Raw genomic sequence first — 23,447 nt, 5'->3', positions numbered from 1 at the left:
TGTCTCTTCTTTCTCTTCCGTCTTGGAGAAAAGCATATCTGGATTAATTAGACTAAAAAGCCTGAATCATATTCTTCCTGTGATTTTTCTGAAACAGGTATCATTCATTTTAGTGCTCAGCACAGCAGATGATAAATAAATGCTCAGCACTGACGGTATGCTGCAGAAATACTTGAAGATGAAACTCGTAATTAAAGAAACATTTCCTTTATGATGGCATGAATATCAGGAAGAAATTTTTCTACCTAAAGTAAATGAATGAATGAATGTTTCTGCCTGGTTGGAGGTCTGTAGGATACTCCTAAAGAAAAAACATAAGGGAAAGAAAATTGTATAGTATTAGTAAAATGTCTATAATGCTATAAATTGAATAACTAGGGGTCAAATACAGACAATATAAAAGTAATAAAGAGTAGGTACATTCAAAATTAATTGAGGAGCCAAATCTAGATTATCTACCTTCATTACCCAGATTTACCAGATAATTAATTGCTAGTGTTTTATCTTTGTGTTGTATAGGGATGACCAAATAAAAGCATCATAAAACAGGGTTCTTTATACATAAATCTATTTTCCCATTGCAAATGTTCCTCTAGAGGTAGTAAGTACTGTTTTATTTAAGAACAAGTGACAGCACTGTACCTTAATGCCATAAATCAATGGATGTGACTGATGTAAATATTATTTCTTTGACATGATTCCCTATTAAATGATTGATGATTATGAAGTGAACATTGCCAAATATTGAAAATATATTTTTTATTTTGTTATACAACATGAATCTTTGGAATATCATCATTTAAAAATACAAACATTATCTACCTTAAATCACGTGCATTTAATATCATGAATGCTTCCCAATAATAGTAATACCAATAGCAATACTATCCCATTAAGGAAGGACATTTTTCAATGTATTTTTGTATATACATAATACATAAATATATTCATATATAAAAATTATGCAGTATGTTTCCATCATTCCTGTTTTGAAGTGTAGTTCAGTGTCTGGGTTTTAATTCAAAGCAATACAATCACATGGTAATAAATCATATTTGAATAAATATGGTATAAGCTAGAAGAAATAGGTTTTGGTTTATTTTTCATTTCTTTTCCTCTGTCTTTGCCACCCCCAACCCCAATATGAGCATATATATCAGATGTGATTAGTACTGTATTTGTGTTTTGTTTAGTTTGTTTTTCAGCAGTTTTTTAGTTGTGTCTGACTCTTTGTAACCCCCATTTGGAGTTTTCTTGGCAACTACTAGAGTAGTTTGTCATTTTCTTCTCCAGCTCATTTTATAAATGAGGAAACTGGGACAAACAGGGTTAAGTGACTTGCCCAGGATCACACAGATAGTTAAGTGTCTGAGGCCAAATCTGAACACAGATTTTTAAAAATTACAAATTTTAAGTATTATATACATATATATTCTATACATATATTTGTGCACATATAAAGGCCTACTTGAATATAAAACAAATTATGAGATTGACCATGTCAAAAAAAGTATGACAATTTTAAGTTCATCATTTTTTTGGAATGAAGTTAATAGTATATTTTGTTTTCATTCTTTTGTATGTTTTATCACTATGGTGAATAGATGGTAGTCAGTCTAATACAATACCTCTTCTCTCCCACACTTTTCTTTGAAGCCACCCAAACACTGAGGTAGCTCTAGCAATGTGTGGATCAACCTCATTATCAATGTGTACATCCCTAGAAAGCATATTGCCAAGGCAAACAAATTTATCCACAATATTCAAAACTTCTCTACAGAGCCGCTGTACTGACTTTGTTGTTGCATGCCTTTGAAACCTGGATAGTCTACCAGTGCCATGCCAGGAAATTGAATCACTTCCATTTGAACTGTCTTAGGAAAACTGTGACGCTGAGGTCCTTTCTGGAACTAAACTTGTAAGCATTCAGACTCTACTGCAGAGAGTTCAACTACAATGAACTGGCCATGTTATTTGAATGCAAAACATATGTATGGTTCTTTAAAAGACTATTTTATGGAGAACTCATAGAAGGCAAGTGTTCATATGGTGGTCAGAAAAAGTGATCTCTCAAGAACTCAGGAATTGACATGGGAGACACTGGTACAGGGCCATCCAGCATGGTGTGGCCTCATCAGAGAAGGTGCTGTGCTCTAAGAACAAAGCAGAACTAAAGGTCCTCAAAAGAAACTCAAGATGTGCTAATTTAGAAAATCTGCCCCCAAATGTTCACATGGACTATTTGTGCCACCCTGACTTAGTTCCTCATTACTTCACATCTGAAACTATTGCAATAGCCTACTGGTTGGTTTTCCATTTAGCTGTCAAATTGATCTTCTTAAAGACCAAGTCAGGCCATGTCATCTCCCCCCTCTATTCAATCAATTTCACAGGTTCACTGATTACCTTCAGGATTAAATATAAAATCCTCTCTAGGGCTTTTAAAGTCCTCCAAAACCTCGCCCCTTCCTCCTTTCCAGTCTCCATATATCTTACACCTCCCCTCCATCATCCGTATCCAACCAACGTACCCTGAAGTGCAGTGATACAAGCCTCACTGTGGCTTCTTGCAAAAGCATTAGACAAGTTGTGCCAGAAAAAGAATAAAAGCATACAGGTTCTAAATCAAAATCTGGCTGAACCCACACATCTCCCAACTGAAAAAGTGTTCTTAGAGTCACTGACCTTGGCAGTCTGGGCAAAACAACTTGTGATGACATTCACTTCACATACCAGCAAAATTATGCTTAGGATTCTATAAGCAAGGCTTCAGCAATATGTGAACCAAGAATTACCAGAGGAGCAGGCTGGTTTTCAAAGAGACAAAGTAACTAGAGACCAAACTGCCAATATTCACTGGAATGGGCGAAAGCAAGGGAGTTCCAGAAAAAACCTCTACTTCCACTTCATTGACTACACTAAAGTCTTTCACTGTGAAACAAAACATGACAAGTCCTCAAAGAGATGAGAGTACCAAATACTTGTAACTTGAGGAACCTGCATGTGGGTGAAGAAGTAACAGTTAGAAACAAAAGTGGAACAACTGATTGGTTTAAGAGTGGCTAAAGAATACAAGACTGCATATCATCACCTTATTTATTTAACGCATATGCTGAGTACATGATGTGAAATGCTATGTTCTAGGGCATCATCACAAAGATTATCTAATGCACAGGATTCACTCTTCGAACAGATAGCTTTTTAGATAACACATTTTCCAACATTTAGAAAAAGAGATTTTGGGTTGTTTTCCAGTCAGATACTCCTTTCTGACCCCTTTGCAGAGGTGAGGGGACCAAGAGTGTGGTACATTGCACATATCTTCATATTTTGATGTATTCATCAGTTTTGCTCTTTTTCTTCTTTTTACTCTTTAAAAAATATGATTTGCTCTATGGGTTGGTGGAGGGGTAGAATGAGCACACTGAGAAAAATTTTAGTAATTTAAAAAAGATACCAAATTTTAAAAAATCTTAAAAAATATATATATATATATATATATGTACACACACACACACACACACACACAGGAAAACAGTAAAAGAAAAACTTAAATAAAAGTAGTAATAGTAGAGGGAAAAGCCAGGAAGACCATCACCTAAACTTCACAAAATCCCACAGGTCAATCAATACTTTTGGTGGAATTAAGCTATTGACTGTAGGATCACATGAAAAGGAAGCAAGAGGATGGAGTACAATATGAGATGTATCATATCAATTCAAATGCAAAAAATGAAAGAAAAATAACTCCTGTAGTCTCTCAGAAAGAAGAGGAATCACAAGACAAGCCGGGTGAGGTGGCAAAGGGAGGGATTGGAGCAAAGATAAAGAAAGGGGAAAATCATGATTCGATGCTGAGAGAGGTTCCCACTAAAGAAAACTCCCATGAAGGGAGAGAGACATTCTGTAAAAAGAGATGGAGACAAGATTGGTTATAATTTTCAGGGATTTTGGTGGTTATAGAAATCATTTCCTCAGAGATAGTTTTGCAACTTCAGGAGCAGCACTTCAGCCTCAGATGAAGAGAAATCAGGCCTTATCAGGGTGGGGGGGACCAGTGACATCCACAAGAATGGGAGGGCATGGACCCAGAAAAGAGATTTCATTGCAAATTGTGGGGGAGAATGATGATGGGAGAGCTAGGATAGTAATTAAGCACACAATCAGGGACACAAAAATTTCTGTCTTCTCTGCCTCTTGCAGGAATGGATACTTTTAAGAGTGAGGCACAAGGGGTGGCCAGGTAGCACAGCGAGTAAGAGCACCGGCTCCAGTGTTGAGAAGACCTGGAGATCGAATCCCGGGCTCAGACACTTAGCACCCACCCAGAAACACCTGGCCATGTAACCTTGAGCAAGTTACTTAACCCTAATTGCTTAGGGGCAGCCAGGTGGCTCAGCGAGTAAGAGCACCGGCCCCAGTGTCGGGATGACGTGGATCAAATACGGGCTCAGATACTCAGCACCACACCCAGAAATAACTGGCCATGTAACCTTGAGCAAGTTACTTAACCATGATTGATTTAAAAAAAAAGAGTGAGGCACAAAAGAAAAACAGGAGGAGGAGGTAAGACATATGAGGCAATCTCAAGGAAACAATTTAGAAGAGGAAACTCAAAATAGGTGTCTTAGAAGATTTAATCCCATGAGGAATAAAGAAACTAAAGAAAGACCATGAACTAAAGAATACAAGTCAAGAATAGACAGAAAAGGCAACTAATTAATAAAACAAATGAAGGAAGGAAATCTTTTTTAGACAATTGTGCAGAAATAGAAAAAATAGCAAATAAAAGAAGTTAAAGGGGAGAAGAGAATGTAGAGTTACTCAACGACTTAACTGAGAGGAAACAAGAGGGGAAGACTTAGGTAACTAGACAAAATGAAGGAATAAAGAATTTTCAAAGTAAAATTCCAAAACTAAGGAAAACTGGCAAAAGGGTCATGGGTTGAGGGGAAGAGAAAGTGATCCTGTGGCAACAAGGAAACCCTAAGTAGATTAAGCAAAAATGACTCTAGAGAAAAGGACTGTCTTTATATAGGAAGAACAATAAAAATCCTAATTCAGAAAGAAAAATATTTAAGACAAATAAAGAAAGATATAAATCTAACTCTCATAACTTTAAATGTAAATGCATTGAATAAAAAAATGAAAGAAAATAAATTTAAAGAATGAAACCCCCACAAACTGTTGTTTATAAAAAAAAAACACAAGTACAAAATAAAATGAGGAATGCTGGTTCAAAAAAAGTATTGTGCATCATGTGAATACAAAAAAATAAACAACCAAAAATAAAGGATTTAGTATCATGCTATCAAAGCCAAAACAAAAATATCCAACATAAAAACAGAAAAGCAAGGAACAAAATATGGCAAGAATAATTATGCAAAAGAAAAATATGATGAAAGAAAATACTAGTATTTCTGAGATGCAGATAAAGCAAGTCTTCAGAATCAAAATTATATCCCTAAAAATACATTAACAAAATAGAAAAGAAGAGATGAATAATATGGATTTTTAAAAATTAGAAAGCCAAAAAATAAAGCCAAAATAAGAACTTCACAAAAGGGAAAGAATGAAAATCAAAGAACTAGGTAAACTAGAAACCAAAAAGACTAAAGAAATAATCAATTTTTAAAGGCTTATTCTGGGAAATGACTAAGAGAATTATAACATGTTAGCCAACCAAATTAAAAAGAGAGGAAAAAAATCAAATGAACAAAATGGCAAATAAACAAGGTGAAGTAAAAAAAAAATCCCTAAGTTTAAAAAAATTATCAGTACCTATCTGTACAGTTATATTCTAAGAAAACTGAGAATATAAAAGAATATTTTCAAAAGCATAAAATACCCAAACTAATAGAAAAATATATAGATTTTAAATAATCCAGTATCAAAAACTTCACGGAATTAGCAGGGGTGGGGGATCTTCCTTGTCCTGATGGACTCACAAGCTTTTAAATAATTATTGGTATCAATACTATACAAATTATCCTCAAAAATTAATAAAATAGCAGACCCTTTTTATGAGACAAATATAGCCTTAATAATCAAGCCAGCATAAGATAAAGCGACAATAGAGAACTACAGAACTCCACCTTAAAGAGTATCAATTCAAAAATTTTAAATAAAATTCTATGAAACAGACAATAGCAATTCATCTAAGAAGTCATTATAAACAAGATGGATACAAGGGACATAAGAATACTTCAATATTAGTAAAACAAACAACATAATCACATTAAAAATGAAAACATCCAAAACCACATGGTTTTCTCAATAGATGCAGAAAAAGTCGTTGACAAAGTATCACGCTCCTTTTTTTAAGAAAACAATTCTAAAAGTATCCATCAAAAACCAAAAGCAAGTACTATATATATGAGAGTCACTAGAAATTTTCCCAGTAAATACAGGAATAAAGAAAGGACATTTATTCTCCCCACAATTATTTTTTTTATAATTCTTGGAATACTAGCATAAGAGGTGAGATTAATGCCAGAATGCTGGGGCAAAATAAAGCACTTCCAAATGCCTCAACAATTAACAAAAGGTTTACTTAGTCCTAACAAAGCAACAAGGACATAGTAGCACTTAGTTTCTCTGAAACATCCCCTCCTCAATCACCATATGGAATATCACTAACAATATTAATAGCAAAAATAATGTTTAAAATATGATTATATTAACATACCAAAGAGACTTCAAAAATCCAAAGCCCATTTCTGTTAAAAACACTAGAATGTATAGGAAAAAATAAATTTTTCCATAATATAATAAGTAGTATCAATCTAAAACCAAGAGTCAGTATTATGTGCAATGCAGAAGAGTTAGAGGACTTTCCAATAAAATCAGGGGTAAAGGAAAGATGCCTATTGTCACCATTCCTATTTAACATAGTGTTAGAAATGTTAGTTATAGGGTGGCTAGGTGGTGCAGTGAGTAAAGCACCGGCCCCGGAGTCAGGAGGACCCAAGTTTGGTTCCGGCCTCAGACACTTAACACCCACACAAAAAAAACTAGCTGTGTAACAACTTTGGGTGAGTTACTTAATCTCAATTGCCCTCCAAAAGGAAAAAGAAAGAGAGAGAGAGAAAAAAAATTATAGCAATAACAAGGAAAAGAAATCAAATGAATAAAATAAGCAATGATGAAGATGAAATGTTAAGTTTACTTGTAGAACTTGTAGTTAACTAAAATCAACTGAAACAATAACATCAGGAAAACTGCAGGTTATTAAATAGATATGCAAATACAATTAGAATTTCTGTATGTAGCCAACGACACTCAGCAGGAAAATATAGAAAGACAAACTTTCCATTCAAAATAATTAGATGACATCTAAAATATATGGTAATTTATCTATCAAGACACCCTCAGAAGTTATATGAATGTAACTATAAACCATTCTCTGTAGTAATAACTATTCATAGGTAGGCCATGTCAGTACAATAAAAATAAGGGCGTCCAGGTAGCACATCAAGTAAGAACACCGGCCCCAGAGTCGTGATGACCTGGGATCAAATCCGGGCTCTGATACTTAGCACCATACCCAAAAAAAAACTGGCTGTGTAACCTTGAGCAAGTTACTTAACCCCAATTGCTTTAAAAAAAAAATACAATAAAAATAACATATCATCTAAATTAACTAACTTGTCCATTGCCATACCAGTCAAACTGCCATATGATTATTTATAAAGCTGGAAAAAACAACAAAATTATTCTGAAGAATAAAATTCAAGCAACTCAGAGACATGAAATAAAAGTGAAAAAGAAATGACCTATATGTACCAGACCTTAAAATATATTACAATACAGTAAAAATCAAAACTCTTCAGTACTGGCTAAAAAATAAAGAAGTCTAATCAATAAGTGAAACATAGTATATAAAGGTATACAACATACAGAAAAAAATAAATATAACAGCACAGTATATGATAAGCACAAAGACCTTAGCTACTGTACTAAGGATGCTCTATTTGACAAGAACTGAAAGGAAAAACTGGGATCATTCTGACAGAAATTAAGTAAAAACTAATATCTCATTATGGTTGTGGTTCAGTTGGGCCAAACTTTTTGTGACCTCCATGGACCATATTGTCTGTGTTGTTTTACTGGCAAAGATAGTAGAGCAGTTTGCCATTTCTTTCTCTAGTGAATTAAGGCAAATAAAGGTTAAATAACCTGCACAAGGTCACACCACTAGTAAGTATCAGAGGTCAAATTTGAATTCTGGTCTTCCTGATTCCAGGCCAACACTGTATCCACTGGAAAATTAGCTGCCCTGAAAAGGCAAATAAAGGCTTACAAAGATAACCTGTTCAGTAAATAAGAATAAGAAACAAAGGTCTTCTCAGAATTTTAATATTTGTAAGAGTTACAGAGACAGGTATGACAGAAGGTCTGTGAGTGGATTTGGACTCAGGAGAACAAATGAAAAACAGGGAGTGAGGACTATGTGCAGGAAGAAAGAACAGTATAATCATAGAGGAAGTGGTGAAGGGAATGTGCATCCCATAAACCTCATTTTCATCTGAACAAGATGAAGGATTGAATATAGCTATACTCCTCCCACACACACCTCAACACACACACACACACACACACAGATATTGGTGTAGAAATATATTTCACTCAAAGAGGTAGTAGGAAGGGACAGAGACAAGGGGGTGGTAGAGAGAGGTAGGACAGATCAAGTTAAGGAACAGTCATAAGCAAAATATATTTGAATGTTTCTGGAAGGAATGTGAGAGGGGAATTCAAAATAAAGGGAAAAAAGTAAAAACCTAGAATCAAAGGTAGGTAAAAGGAAGATGAACTACAACAGAGAAAGAAGATAAAGTTTCGCTTATAAAATCTCAAATGTTACACAAACTCCCTTTATTTTGCCATCTTCTTATTTGTGAAGAAAGTGGGGAGAAAAGGAAAAAAAGACGAGAGAATAAATTGGAGAAAAACACAATCCTAACTGTGAACATGAACAGAATGACTTCACCAATAAAATGGAAGAAGACCACATGGACAGATGAAGACAGAAGCACACTTATAAATACAAAGATTCACATGGAATTGAAATGATGGGCCGGAGAAAAGTTTATTAGGCTTGAGCTGAAAATTTAAAAAGCATGGGGTAGCAATCATGATTTCATATAAAATTACAATAAACATAGATACAATTCAAAGAGATAAACAGCAAAATTACATTATGCTCAAAAGCACAATAGGTACAAAATTAATATCACTAAAGCATCACATCTGAATTATTTGAAGAAAGGTTCCTAAAATTGAGGGAGAAATAGTAAAATAATAATTTATATTTAGTGTATGTCTTTAGATCCAGATCAGGCCTGCACACTACAGGCCACTTACAGCCTGCCAAAGGATTTCGGGTGGCCCACGAAAATGTAAATCCCTCAGCAAGACTGACTATGTGAAGTTCCTTTAGGGAAGGCCTGCACAACAAGGGGCTGCTTGCACCCACCAAGGGACTTTGGGCAGCCCATGAAAAATGCAAAGAAGGTAAAACAGGCCTACACACTTGGTGGCCCACAAGAGGCCCACAGGCTCTATGTTGTGCAGGCCTGAATTCTGGATAAATGAATAAATAAAGATGACCAAGACCTGAAAAGAACCTAAGAAAAAAATGCAGATGATAGATCTCTGGCAATTACTTAAAGGGACTAGAAAGAAATTTATATACACCTTACCTATAGATGGCATCTTTACAAAAAAAGATTATATATGGGCATTAAGACTTCACAAAAAAAGTAAAAAAGCAAAAATTAGCACATCACATATAAATCATAATACAATAAAAGTTATATACATATAATATATAATTTTAAATTGTTAACACTAAAAGGCATTAAAATGAAAAAGAAACTGAAAACTAAATAACACTTACTTCTAGAGAACTAGTGGGCCAGACAACAAAATTGCAAGATATAAATTCCCACAAACCATTAGCATTTTTCTATATTAAAAAAAACCCCTAACTAAATAGCCAGAAGATACAGAAAGAGAAATTCCATTTATAATTACTACAGATGGCATAAAATATTTGGGAGACTGCCTGCCAACACACACATGGGAATTATATGAACACAGTTACATAACACTCTTCACATAAAGACACATCAGACTAACTGGAAAAATGTTCATTATTAATGGGTAGGCCAAGGAAACATAATAAAAAAAAATCCTACCCAAATTAATTTACTTACTCACCGGCATACCAAGGAAATTACTAAAGAATGACTTTCTAACTCCAGGAAAAAAAAATAACAAAATTCATTTGGAGGAACAAAAGGTCAAGAATAACAAAGGAATCAGTGAAAGAAATGAGAGGAAAGGGGCCTAGCAACATGAGCTTTCAAATGATATTACAAAGCCATATGTGTGGAATGACTTACTGTGAAGTTTCCCCATTCTGAATATCATATATACATTCTTATTACTTCCTTGTATTTTGTAACTAAGTTAAATATTGTTTCCCCATATATATGTAAGTCACTGTATATTTCAAGGTAACGTAAGAGTTATTGAGTAGTAATACAATTGATTGGATTAACTATTGAGACCAAATTAGAGGTGTTTCTAGTTTGGGGAGTTTGGGGAAAGGAATGGTAGTGTGAGAGGTAACAAAGGGTTAAGTTTCTACAGAATGCAAGAATTGCTGAACAAGACTATTGATAAAAAGTAAGAGGCAGTAGCCTTGGGAGGAAGTTGAGTTCCTAGTCCTTGGGGGAGTTGAGGCAATAGCCTTGGAAGGGAGTTGAGTTCCCAGAGAACTCCTAGATAATACTAAAATGAACCAATGTAGAACGGAAGGAGCTGACAGCATCAGGTGGGTTTGACCAATCAGGAAACAGACAGTGGCCTTGGAGCACCCATGCCCAGATAAGGATGTATCTAGGTTAGACTGAAGGGGGTACAGTATTCTGAGGTTGTTACTGGGCTTGCGTAGTGGACCTCATGTATTATGTATGTTATCTAACAAGATTAGAGCTTCATTAGTAATAATTAGTTTAATATTTGGAAGGGGCGTGTAACCCTTGCTTATTTAACCCAGCTTTGGCTTCTGTACCTCGGCCTCCTCTCTCTGGGTGCTGTCCCAGGGACTGGACTACCCACTTCTCACGAGATTCTAATAAATCTTTCTACCTTCACTTTGAGAGTTCTCCGAGTAGTCAGTTTGGGTTAGGGTCCCTGTATTCCACACACATAGTTGTCAAAACAATTTGGTACTGTCTAAGAAATAGAGATGCTGATCAGTAGAACAGATAAGGTACACAATAGAATCAAATAAATATAGGTAACAGAGTATTTGATAAATCAAAGATTCCAGCTATCGGGGCAAATTTTACTATTTGATAAAAACTATTGGGAAAACTGGAAAGTAATTTGATAAAAATGAGCCACAAACCAACATCTCAAACTGTATACCAACACAAGCTCAAAATAGGTTCTTAATTTAGGCATAAAAAGTGATAATATAAGTAAATAGGTGGGCATGGAAGAAATTGCCTGTCAGATCTATATACATAGGGGAAGATTTCATGACTAAACAAGCAATCAAGGGGTTTATAGTAGGTAAAATTGATAATTTTGATTATATAAAATTTAAAAGGTTTTGCAAAGATGGTGGAGAAAAGACAGGGATCTGCTTGAGGTGTCCCAAATTACTGTCCAAACAACTTAAAAATAATACCTCAAAACAAATTCTGGAATTGTAAAATCCACAAAAGGAAAGGGAGAAACAAATTTCAAGCCCAAGACAACCCAGAAGGGTGGCAGGAAAGGTATGTCACACCATATTGAGAGTGGAGCCCAATCCAGGTCAGTTAATGTCCCATCAAGCCAGTAGCAGGCTTTGGGGGCAACTGAATCTGAAACTGCATCTTCTGGAACTCTCAGCCCACAGAAGGTAAAGGGTTCAGAAAACTGGTCAGAAGGAAATTACAAGGGTCCCTTTGTTCACACTTGATGAAGGACTTTGTTATATTGCCCATACATGGATCAGGGTTGCAGTCCTGGGTCACAGTCCCAGGGTGAGGAAGAACACTAGCACACCAGAGCTTGCAGCCTCAGGAGAGCAGATCCTGATCACAGTTTCAGGGAGCAAAAGTGTACATAAGGTTGCTGCACTGGCCAGAAGTATAGTAAATACACCTCTCCTCAAAGCATACAAATTTGTAAAAACTTTAAATTTACATATCTCCAGAACTAGGTCTAAAAACAGAGGTATGAAAAACCTGAAGCTTAGGACAGTGCCTCCTCCACCCTGGGAGCAGAGTCCAACTTTAATACAAAAATAAAATTGAAGAAATAGGCTGGAAAAATGAGCAAACAACAAAAAAGAACCTGACCATAAAAACTTATTATGGTGAAAAATACCAAAAACAAAAACTCAGAAGAAGACAACGAAGTTGAAACTTACACATCCAAAGCCTCAAAGAAAAATGTGAGTTGGTCTCAAGCCTAAAAAGAATTTCTGGAAGAGTTCAAAAAGAATTTTAAAAATCAAGTGAAGAGAGGTAGAGGAAAAATAGGGAAAAGAAATAAGAGTTATGCAACAATCATGAAAAAAAAGCCAACAGTTTGGTAAAGGAGGCACAAAAAAATACTGAAGCAAATAACATCTTAAAAAGCAGAACAGGACAAATATTTGTTTGTTTGTTTGTTTGTTTTTTAAAAGGTACAAAAATATACTGAAGAGAACTCCTTAAAAGGCAAAACTGGTCAAATGGAATCAGAGATATAAAATTTCACTGAAGAAAAAACTCCTTAAAAAGCAGAATTGGTCAAATGGAAAAGGATGTACAAAGGCTCACTGAAAAAAATCTTTCCTTAAACATCAGAATTGGGCAAATGGAAGCTAATGACACCATGAGACATCAAGAAAAGGTAAAACAAAATCAAAAGAATTAAAAAGTAGAAAAAAATGTGAAAGATCTTAATGGAAAAATAACTGAGCTGGAAAGTGGAACAAGGAGAGATAATTTAAAAATTACTGGTCTACTTGAAAGCCATGATCAAAAAAGAACCTAGACATCCCCTTTCAAGAAATTATCAAAGAAAAACTGATATTTTAGATTCCAGAGGATAAAATAGAAACAGAAAGAATCTACCAATTAACTCTTAGAAGAGTTAATGAAACACCCCTTCTCCCCTCCAGAATCTTATCACCAAATTCCAGAGCTCCTAGGTCAAGAAGAAAATACTCCAAGTAGTCAGGAAGAAATCATTCAGATATCATGAAGACACAGTCAGGAAAACACAAGATTTAACAGCTTCTATATGAAAGGATCAGGGGTCTTGGAATGATATTCTGGAAGGCAAAGGAGTTAGGATTACAACCAAGAATAGCCTACTTATAAAAACTGAATATAATCACTCGGGCAGGGGGAATATTTAATGAAATAGAGAACTTTGAAGTACTCCTGATGAAAAGTCCAGAGCTAAATAGAAAATGTGACTTTCAAATACAAGACTCAAGAGAAGTGTAAACAGAAGACAGGAAATAGAAATCATAAGATTCAATAAGGTTAAAATTTATATTCTTACATTGGAAGACACTTGCACCTCCTAAGAATGTTATCACTATCAGGGTAGTTAGAAGGACTATACATAGACAGAAGGCACAGGTGTGAGTTGACTAGGATGGGTTGATTTTTAAAAAATACAATTAATAGATGAGAAAAAGGAAGGCACTAGGAGAAGGGAGAAAGCAATGGGGTAATTATCTCACTTAAAAGAGCAGGGAAAGAGCAGTGTAGTGTAAGGTATGGGGGATGGCAAACAACACTTGAACTTTATTCTTATCAAAACTGGCTCAAAGAGGGAATAACATACACACTTAGTTAGGTATAGAAATCTCTCCTGGGGTGGCCAGGTAGCACAGCCAGTAAGAGCACCGGCCCCAGTGTCAGGATGACCTGGGAAATTTTAATCCAGGCTCAGAGACCTAGCACCCACCCAGAAACATCTGAACGTGTAACCTTGAGCAAGTTACTTAACCCCAACTGCTTAGGGGCTACCAGGTGGCTCAGCAAGTAAGAGCACCAGGCCCAGTGTTAGGATAACATGGGGATCAAATCCTAGCTCAGATACTTAGTACCACACCCAGAAATAACTGGCCGTGTAACCTTGAGCAAGTTACTTAACCCCAATTGCTTTAACAAAAAAAAAAAAGAAATCTCTCCTATCCTACAGGACAACAGGAGTGGAATGGGATAAGAAGAGGTAAGACAGAAAGATAAGATAGAAAAAAGGCAGATAGATGGAGAGGGTGGTCAAGAACAAAACACTTTTGAGGAAGGACAGGGTAAAAGGAGACAGAGTAAGGTAAAAAGGTGGAAAATAGGATGGAGGGAAAAACACAGTAATCATAATTCGGAAAAAAATTTTACCCCGTTTCTCTGATAAAGGTCTCACTTCTCAAATACATAAAGAACTAAGTTAAATTTATAAGAATAAATTTATAAGGGAGTAGAAGCATGACCTCCCGGTGGCTCCGGCTTCCACCTTCCCCAATCCATGTAAAAAGGGGACTTTAAACAAACTTTGGAGCTGCAGAACACACAAAATGACACAGAGAAGCTAACCTCCCGCTGAGGACAGCCCGGCAAGCTGGCAGGAATTGGTGAAGCCCAGCCTCACGATGAGTCTTTAGCCCCAGGTCGGGCCTGACCAGCCACCAGCTGGAGGGACTCCAGATCAGTAGCAGCTGTGGCCGTTTCCAGAATTATCAACACACAGATGTGAAGGACAAAATGGGAGGTCAGTGCAGTCTGGACATTGGGACTCAGTAAGTGGGAGTGCGTGGCTTTTGCCCCCAGGGCGAAAAGCCGCTGAGACGCCGGCACAGACAGCCGCCGGCACAGACAGCCACCGGCACAGACAGCCAGCGCCACATGGCAGCTTCAGCTCGTGGCCTGCAGAATGTAGGGGGAACAAATGCCAGTCTGAGGGGTAATCGCTCTTGCTTTAACCTTCTTGGATCTGGATTGCAGTCTAGGGTGGAGGTCCTGGGGTGTGTCTCCTGCTTGCCAGAGCATGTGGAGACCTCAGAGAGGGTATCCATCTAATACCTCCGGCAGCTGAGAAACCCCCAGCATTTGGGATGAAAACTCCCCTGTCTGGTGGAAGAGTCCTACTATGGCAAAAAGCCCAGGGGTCACATCACTGAAGGGTGACATGACCAGGCAACAGAAATAAAGCAGACAGAAGATTCCAACAATAGACTCCTATTTTGGGGACAAAAAGGAGCAAAGCACGGAACAGGAGGAAGACAGTGAAGTCAGAAGTCCTGCACCAAAAACTTCAAAGGAAAATGCGAGTTGGTTACAGGCCATAGAGGACCTTAAGAAGCAGATAAGAGAAGTGGAAGAAAAACTGGGAAGAGAAATGAGAAAATTGCAAGAAAATTATGAAATGAGAGTCAACAGCCTGACTGAGGAAAATAATACCTTAAAAAACAGAATGACTCAAATGGCAAAAGAGGCTCAAAAAGGCAATGAGGAGAAGAATGCCTTAAAAAGCCGAATTTGCCAGATGGAAAAAGAATCTAAAAAGTTCACAAGGAGAATCATTGCTTCAGAATTAGATTGGAGCAAATGGAAGCTAATGACTTTATGAGAAATTAAGATGCTGTTAAACAGATCCAAACAAATGAAAGAATAGAAGGCAATGTGAAATATCTCATGGGAAAAACCACTGACCTGGAAAATAGATCCAGGGGAGATGATTTAAAAATTAATCTATTACCTGAAAGCCATGATCTAAGTAAGAACCTAGAAATCATCCTCCAGGAAGTTCTCAAAAAAACTGCCCTGATGTTTTAGAACCAGAGGGCAAAATAGAGGTTGAAAGAATCCACCTCCTGAAAAAGATCCCAAAAAGAAAACTCCTAGGAATATTATAGCCAGGTTCCGAGGAGAGAATTTTACAAGCATCCAGGAAGAAACAATTTGAATATTGTGGAAACACAATCAGGATAACCCAGGATCTGGCAGCCTCTACACTGAGGGATCAAAGGGCTTGGAATATAATATTCCAGAGGCCCAAGGAGCTGGGATTAAAACCAAGAGTCACCTACCCAGCAAAACTATCATGTTTCAAGGGAAAATATGGTTATTCAGTGGAATAGAGGACTTTCAAGCATTCTTGATGAAAAAATCAGAGTTGAATAGAAAATTTGAAATTCAGATACAAGAAGCAAGAGAAACATGAGAAGGTAAACAGGGAAAAGAAATCATAAGGAACTTATCAAAGTTGAACTATTAACATTCTTACATGGAAAAACAATAATTGTAATTTGTGAAACTTTTCTCAGTAGTTGAAGGGAATAGAAATATATATATATATATGTGTCAATATATGAGGGCATATGAATCCTTATGTGAATGTGTGTATATATGTTCACAGGTATACATAGATAGAGGGCACAGGACCAATTTAACAGGAAGGCATGATACTTGAAAGGTGAAATTAAGAGGTGAGAGAGGAATATAATGAGAGGAGATGGGGAGAGACAGATTGGGGTAAACTATCTCACACAGATGAGGCAAAGGAAAATGGTTACAATGGAGGGGAAGAATAGGAAGGCAAAAGGGAATGGGTAAACCTTATTCCCATTGAATTTGGCTTGAGGAGGGAAGGAAATACACACTAAATAGGGTATCTCACCCTGCAGAAGAGTAATGGGGGAAGGGGATGAGAGGGGGGATGATGGAAGGGAGGGCAGGCTCGGGGGGAGGGAACTTGGAAGCACCCACTTTTGAAAAGGGACAGGATCAAAGTAGAGAATAGAACAAGTGGGAGATGGGATAGGGGAGAGGGAAATATAGTAAGTCTTTTACAATATATCTACTATGTTATTGTTTTGCATTAGCCACACATGTACAATCTATACTGAATTGCTTATCTTCCCAGTAAGGGTGGGTGACAAGGAAGGAAGGGAATGAATCTGGAATTCAAAGTTTTATAATCAAATATTCAAAAAAATACATATATGTGTGTGTGTGTGTATACTATTAGTAATACTATTTTACATGTAATTGGGAAATAAGATATACAGGCACTGGGGCATAGAGGTCCACTGGAAAACTCAAAAGGGGTATGGGAGAAAATATGGGAGAGAGCAGATTGGAGGAGGGGATATCCTGTGGGACTGCTATTTTGGGGCGGTGGGTAGGGGAAAAATGGGGAGAAAAATTGTAACTCAAAATCTGGCAGAAACGAATGATGTGAATCAGAAGTTAATAAAGCATTTGGGAAAAAAAGTAAATTTATAAGAAGTATTTACATCACTCAATTGATAAATGCTCAAAGGATATGAATAGGCAATTTTCCAACAAAGAAATTAAAGCTATCTCGAGTCATATGAAAAAATGCTCTAAATCACTTCTGATTAGAGAAATTAAAAATAAAATTCTGAGTTACCACCCCATTCCCATCAGATTGGGCAATATGACAAAAAAGAAAAATGAGAAATGTTGAAGGGGATATGGGAAAATTGGGACACTAATACTCTGTTGTGAACTGATTTCAGCCATTCTAGAGAGCAATTTGGATCTATGCCCAAGGGATATAAAACCATGTGTGTCCTTTGACCCCACTACTACATCTGTATCCTAAAGAAATTTTTTTTTTAAATAAAAGGATTTCTATGCACAAAAATTTTTATAGCAGCTCTTTTAGTGACAGCAAGGAATTGTAAATTGAGAGGATGCCCACCAATTGGGAAATGGCTGAACAAGTTGTGAAATATGATTGTGTGACAGAATACTACTATGCTATAAGAAATGACAAGCAGGAAAACCTGGAAAGACTTATATGAACTGATGCAAAGTGATGTGAGCAGAATCAGAACACTGTACACAGTAACACCAATATTGTATGATGTTCAACTATGAATGACTTAGGTTTTCTCAGCAATACAATGATCCAAGACAGTTCCAAAGGATGTACACAAAAAATGCTATCCACCTCCAGAAAAAAAAGACTGATGGAGTTTGAAAGCACATTGAAGCATACGGTTTTTATTTTGGGGGTAAGGGTTTATGTTTTCTTTCAGAACATGACTAACATGGAAATGTTTTGCATGACTGAACCTATATCAAATTGCTTGCCTTCTTAAAAAGTAGAGGGGGAGAGAATTTGGAATTCAAATTTTTTTAAATGAAAGTTAAAATTGTTTCTACATATAATTTACAAAAAAATAAAATATTAAATTTTAAAGAGTTTTTGCACAAGTAAAACCAATATAGCTAAAATTAGAAGCAGAAAAATAAGAAAAATATCTTTACAGAAATTTTCTCCAATAAAGATCTCATTTCTCAAACCTAGGGAAACAAGCTGAATTTACAAAAATAAGAGCCATTCTCCAACTGATAAGCGGTCAAAGGATGTGAATAGGCAATTTTCAGAGGAAGAAATAAAAACTATCAATAGTTATGTAAAAATGCTCTCTCTAATAATTAGTGAAATGTAAAATAAAACAACTCTGGGGTACCATCTTTCAGATTATCTAAAATGACTTTAAAAAGACAATGAGAAAAGCTGGAAGTGATGTGGGAAAACAAACAGGAAAACTAATGTATTGTTGGTGGAGTTATGAACTAGTCTTTCATTCTCAAAAACCATTTGGAACTATGCCTAAAAAGCACCCAGTAATACCATTATTGGCTCTATCTAGAAGATCTCCCCCAAGAAAAAGAAATCAAAGAGGAAAAGGACTGTACAAAAATACTTACCATAGCTCTTTTTGTGGTGGCAAAGAATTAGAAACTGTGAGGAAGCTCATCAGTTGGGGAATGGCTGAAAAAATTATAATATATGAATGGAATGAAGATGTTTTCTAAAAAACCAAGGAAGACTTATATGAACTGATGCAAAGAGAAGTGAACTGAACCAGGAGAAAAATTTATACAATAACAGCAATAATCAACTCTGAAAGACTTAAGAACTCTGATCAACACAATAACAACCACAATTACAAAGGACTCATGGTAAAACATAATATCTAGATAGAGAGATGGACTCAGGAGTGTAAATTAAAGTATATTTTCTTCTCTTTCTTGCTTTTTTTTGGGGGGGAGAGCACTTGACAAATACAAAAAATTATTTTGCATGACTATACATATTTGTAATGGGCTTTGTTTTTCTTTCTTTCTCAATAGGAAGGGAAGTGGAAATGGAAGGGAGAAATTTTAAAGTAAAAAATAAAGAATTTTTTTTTAAAAGTATAACCAACGCAGAAGTGATAGCCTGGGGAAGAACTGAGAGGTATAAGGAATGGAAGTCAGGATGAGGACAAAAAAAAAGTGATAAGGGTTACAAGAAATAGAGAGAAATGAAATGATAAAGATAATTGCATAGTCTGGTGAAACAGCAGATGAGGTATTTAACCCAAAGTTAGGGAAGAATCAAATTTAAATCCCATCTGGGAAAAAAATACCTCAGCAAGGCACTTCTCTGCCTAAATTTTCTCATCTGTAAAATGGAGACAATAATAATACCTTGCCAATGGGATGGTTGTGAGGATAAAATATTTGTAAAGTGCTTTGCAAACTTCAAAGTGCTATAGTGTACCCTAAAAAAGGTTAAGATTAGATAAAGGGATTTTGGAGTTCATGAATATGGAAATAGAATAGTTGTGACTGATGGTGACTATCAAAGATATGGCAATCCCTATGTGAAGGGGGGTGATGGTGGAGGAAATAGGAATATATTAAATTGAGAAACTTTTAAGTGGGTATCTGAAGGAATGTCAATGTGGATTTTGAAGTCACTTAGAAAGAGTTGACAAGGAAAGGAAGAGTGTGAACCAGGAAGTTAATGAGAAAAGATGGAGAACATTCTGGGGGTCAGTAGATAAACAGCCACCAGTATCTACAAAAAATAAATTTGGATTGAATGAACCTCAAAGGAGTTACTGCTGAGTGATGGTCCCAGAAAGAGGGTCTGGAAATGGCAAAGAAATAGGAAGATTCCAACACCTTTACCATGACCAGTAAATTGAGGATTATGAGTCAAAGCGTAGGCAATACTCAAAAAAGGTAATGTTTATAACATTATAAATGCTTTATAAAGCATTTTCATGAAAAAGTCATGCCTCAGAGGGTGCCAAAAAATGGAAGAAAGGAAAATGGGCCCCTTCTTAACAGGGCCAAATTTTCTACAAGTATCTCTGATCCTGTTCCCTTCCATCTTCTCCAGAAGATGGCCCCCAATACACTCCCCACTCACACTCTAATCTTACATCTCTATCTTCTGCCTTCTGTGCTATCTGCAAAAATGTCTATGTCCTTTAAAAAAAGCAAAATCCTCACTTGATCCTAACATCCTCAATAGCTCTCTTCTCACTTCCTCAGCTAACCTCCCTGAAAAAGTTCTCATCTAAACCCTCTGCAAACTGGCTTCTACCTACATCATTCAACCGAGACTATCCTTCACAAAATTACCAAATGATCTCATAATTTCCAAATTCAATGGCCTTTTCTCAACCCTCCTCCCTGACCTCTCTGTAGTACTTCTATTACCTTCTCCTCTTGGGGAGATTTTTATGACACTTTTCTCTCTTAGTTCCCTTTCTACTTATCTGACTACTCCTCAGTACCCTTTGCTGGTTGTTAATCCATCACCTGACAACTAATTCTGTGTGTCCCCCAAGATTCATTCTGGACCATCTCTCTCTTTTCTCTTTTCGAACATCATGAACTAGTTGTCCCTTGGGCATCTCAAACTCGGCATGTCCAAAACAAAATTCATTATCTTTCTCCCTAAATCTACCCCTCATACAAACTTCTTTACTACTGCTTAGGACACCACATCTCCCTCAAGTCTCTTGAGAGAACAATGTCACAAAAACCTAGATTGTGCAAGTTTCATGAGGAAGTGATCAACAGTGTCAAATGCGGAAAAGGCAAGAAAGTTGGGAATTAAGAAAAGGTCATTAAATTCGACAATTAAAAGATGACTGGTAACTTTACAGAGGGGAATTAAAGCTGAATGATAAGGTGGGAGACAAGATTACTAAGAGTTTAAATTAGAATCAAGGTTGAAGTAGTATCAATATCTAGAATAGGTGGTTTTCTCGACATTAGTTAAGAAATGTAGTGATATCAGGTGATAGCTGCAACGTTTAGGATCAAGTGAGCATTTTTTTAAGTATTGGGAAGGGAGAGATGTAGGCAACTAGGAAGGAGTCAGTAGATAGAGAAATATTAAAAAAATAAGAGTGAAGAATACAGTACAGATGATTTTTCTCGTGAAGATGGGAGGGGAGGAAATCAAGGGTGTATGAGAAAGGACATACAGAGTACATCCTTTGTCAAAGAGATCTGCTTCTTCATTTGAGACTAGAGCAGAGAAGTAGAAAAAGGGCCCACCAGTTTTTATTAAGATTACACTAATTGCACCCCTGTTTTAAGCATAAAGGTTCCATTTTCTATCTTAAACCTCTTGACCCAGTCTCAGACACTTATACCTTATTCTGAAAATTCCTTCTTGGGCCAATATTCTATTTGGGTTGTTTTCATTCAATTGTTCAATCAAATCCAACTTTTCATGACCCCGTGGACATATCAGGCCCTTCTTTTATCCCCTATCCCCCAAAGTCTGTCCAAGCTCATGTTTATTGCTTCAGTGATACTATCTATATATCTCTTCCTCTGCAATCCCCTTGTCCTTTTGCCTTCAAGCTTTCCAAATATCAGGGTCTTTTCCAACGCATCCTGTCTTCTCACCACATGGCCAAAGTATTTGAGCTTCAACTTTGGAATTTGACCTTCCAATGAATAGTCTGAATTAATTTAAGTATTGACTGATTTGATTTCATTGCTGTTCAGGGAACTCTCAAAAGTCTTCTCCAGGACCAAAATTTTAAAGTGTCAATTCTGTGATGTCCAGATCTCACAGTCATGGTATCTTGTACAGATTCATCATGGCTTTCCATCCAAGAAGCAATTAGGATCTGCAATGATCTTTGAGCCCAAGAACATAAAATTTGATGCTGTTTCCATTTTTTTCTCCATTTACCAGGAAGTGATGGGAACAGGTGCTACGATCTTAAGGTTTTGGTTTTTTTTACGTTAAGCTTTTATAGCTATTACACACTCCTCTTTCATCCTCATTGAAAGGCTTTTTAATTCTTCTCTACTTTCTTGCCATGAGGGTAGGATCATGGGCATATCTGAGATCATTGATATTTTTCTCAGCAAACTTAATTCCAGCTTCTGATTCAACCAATCTGGCATTTCACATGATGTACTCAGCATATAAGTTAAATAAAAAAGTGACAATATACAGCCCTGCCTTACTCCTTTTCCAACCTTAAATCAGTTGTTCCATGTTCAGTTCTAAGTGTTGCTTCTTGGCCCACATACAGTTTCCTCGGGAGATGATATCTCGTATTCCCATCTCTTTGAGGACTTGTCACATTTTATTGAGAGTCACACAAAGGTTTTAATGTAGTCAATGAAGTAGATTTTTTCCTGGAACTCCCTTGCTTTTTCCATAATACAGCCAACGTTGGCAATTTGGTCTCTAATTCCTCTGCCTCTTTGAAAAACCAGTCTGCTCTTTTGGTCTTTCTTGGTTCACATATTGCTAAAGCCTTGCTTACAGAATCTTAAGCATAATGGTGCTGGCATATGAAATGAGCACAATTGTTCTCTGTAATTTGAACTATTCAGTAAATTTCCATTGAGGAATATGTCAATATTGTGTTTCTGGGATCATTGTCATAGAATCAGTGAATCAATATATATGCAAATAAATCATATATTTAGTGATCAATTTCCATGAGTTCTGTGTAGGTGCAGAAATAGCTACAGTTAACAAAGAGTGCCCTTGGCTACCGAAATCCAAAGTGCCACCACTTCACTATGTAGCTCAGAGTTGTCATAAAGACTGTCAAGAGTTCACCAGAGGCCTTGTCACATGACCCCATCAAAAAAGCAGCCAATATGGCCTTCTCTTCTGATAGATGGCTAGCTAATATCAAGGTTCAACTTCCTCATCAATGAGATCTTTCTAATGAATATTAAGATTAAATAAAGAATTAAATATATAAAGTGAATCTGAGTTTACTTCAAACTACTTGCTCATTTGTGGGAAAGCTAGCTACAATTCACAGAAATCAAATCTGTAACAGAAAATCATTTTTAAAAATCAATGTAAAATCTCTAATTTACTATACAATGGCACATTTTACACTTAACTGTCTATATATGTATGTATATAGATATACAGAGAGATCACTGTTGCTATTATTAATTTTTCTAGTTCCTCATGCCTAAAGATTTTGACTCCTGATAAGTACCCTTCACTAATATTTTTCATACTAATGTTTAAGTCCTCAAACCATTAGGACTGCTAATAATGCTTAATCAGAGTTAGAGTTCCTACTCAGTATGAATCTCTCACCAGGGAAAAAGAATTGCAAG

General features: G+C 36.3%; 1 protein-coding gene and 1 long non-coding RNA gene across 12 annotated transcripts in view; one reads left to right on the top strand and one right to left on the bottom strand.

The window, feature by feature from the left end:
• The window catches only part of LOC138161364 (uncharacterized), a 46,725-nt gene extending 45,765 nt beyond the window's left edge, over positions 1-960 (top strand). Inside the window, exon 5 of the long non-coding RNA XR_011168347.1 lies at positions 98-960. This is a non-coding gene — a long non-coding RNA (uncharacterized lncRNA). The remainder of the gene's footprint in view (positions 1-97) is intronic.
• The window catches only part of NREP (neuronal regeneration related protein), a 44,213-nt gene that overhangs the window by 14,444 nt on the left and 6,322 nt on the right, over positions 1-23,447 (bottom strand). For 3 of the 11 annotated variants that reach the window (XR_011168344.1, XR_011168343.1, XM_069088194.1), the window contains exon 3: positions 18,753-18,816. The exons of the other annotated variants lie outside the window; for them this stretch is intronic. The gene's annotated coding sequence lies outside the window, so the exon portion shown is untranslated. The remainder of the gene's footprint in view (positions 1-18,752; positions 18,817-23,447) is intronic. 11 annotated transcript variants of the gene reach the window in all.

This window comes from Petaurus breviceps, unplaced genomic scaffold (genome assembly GCF_028583685.1).
Source record: "Petaurus breviceps papuanus isolate PSGF00001 unplaced genomic scaffold, PetGlider_PUasm1.0 184, whole genome shotgun sequence".
NCBI classification, from domain to species: domain Eukaryota; kingdom Metazoa; phylum Chordata; class Mammalia; order Diprotodontia; family Petauridae; genus Petaurus; species Petaurus breviceps.
This window is presented reverse-complemented; position numbering and strand designations above follow the sequence as displayed.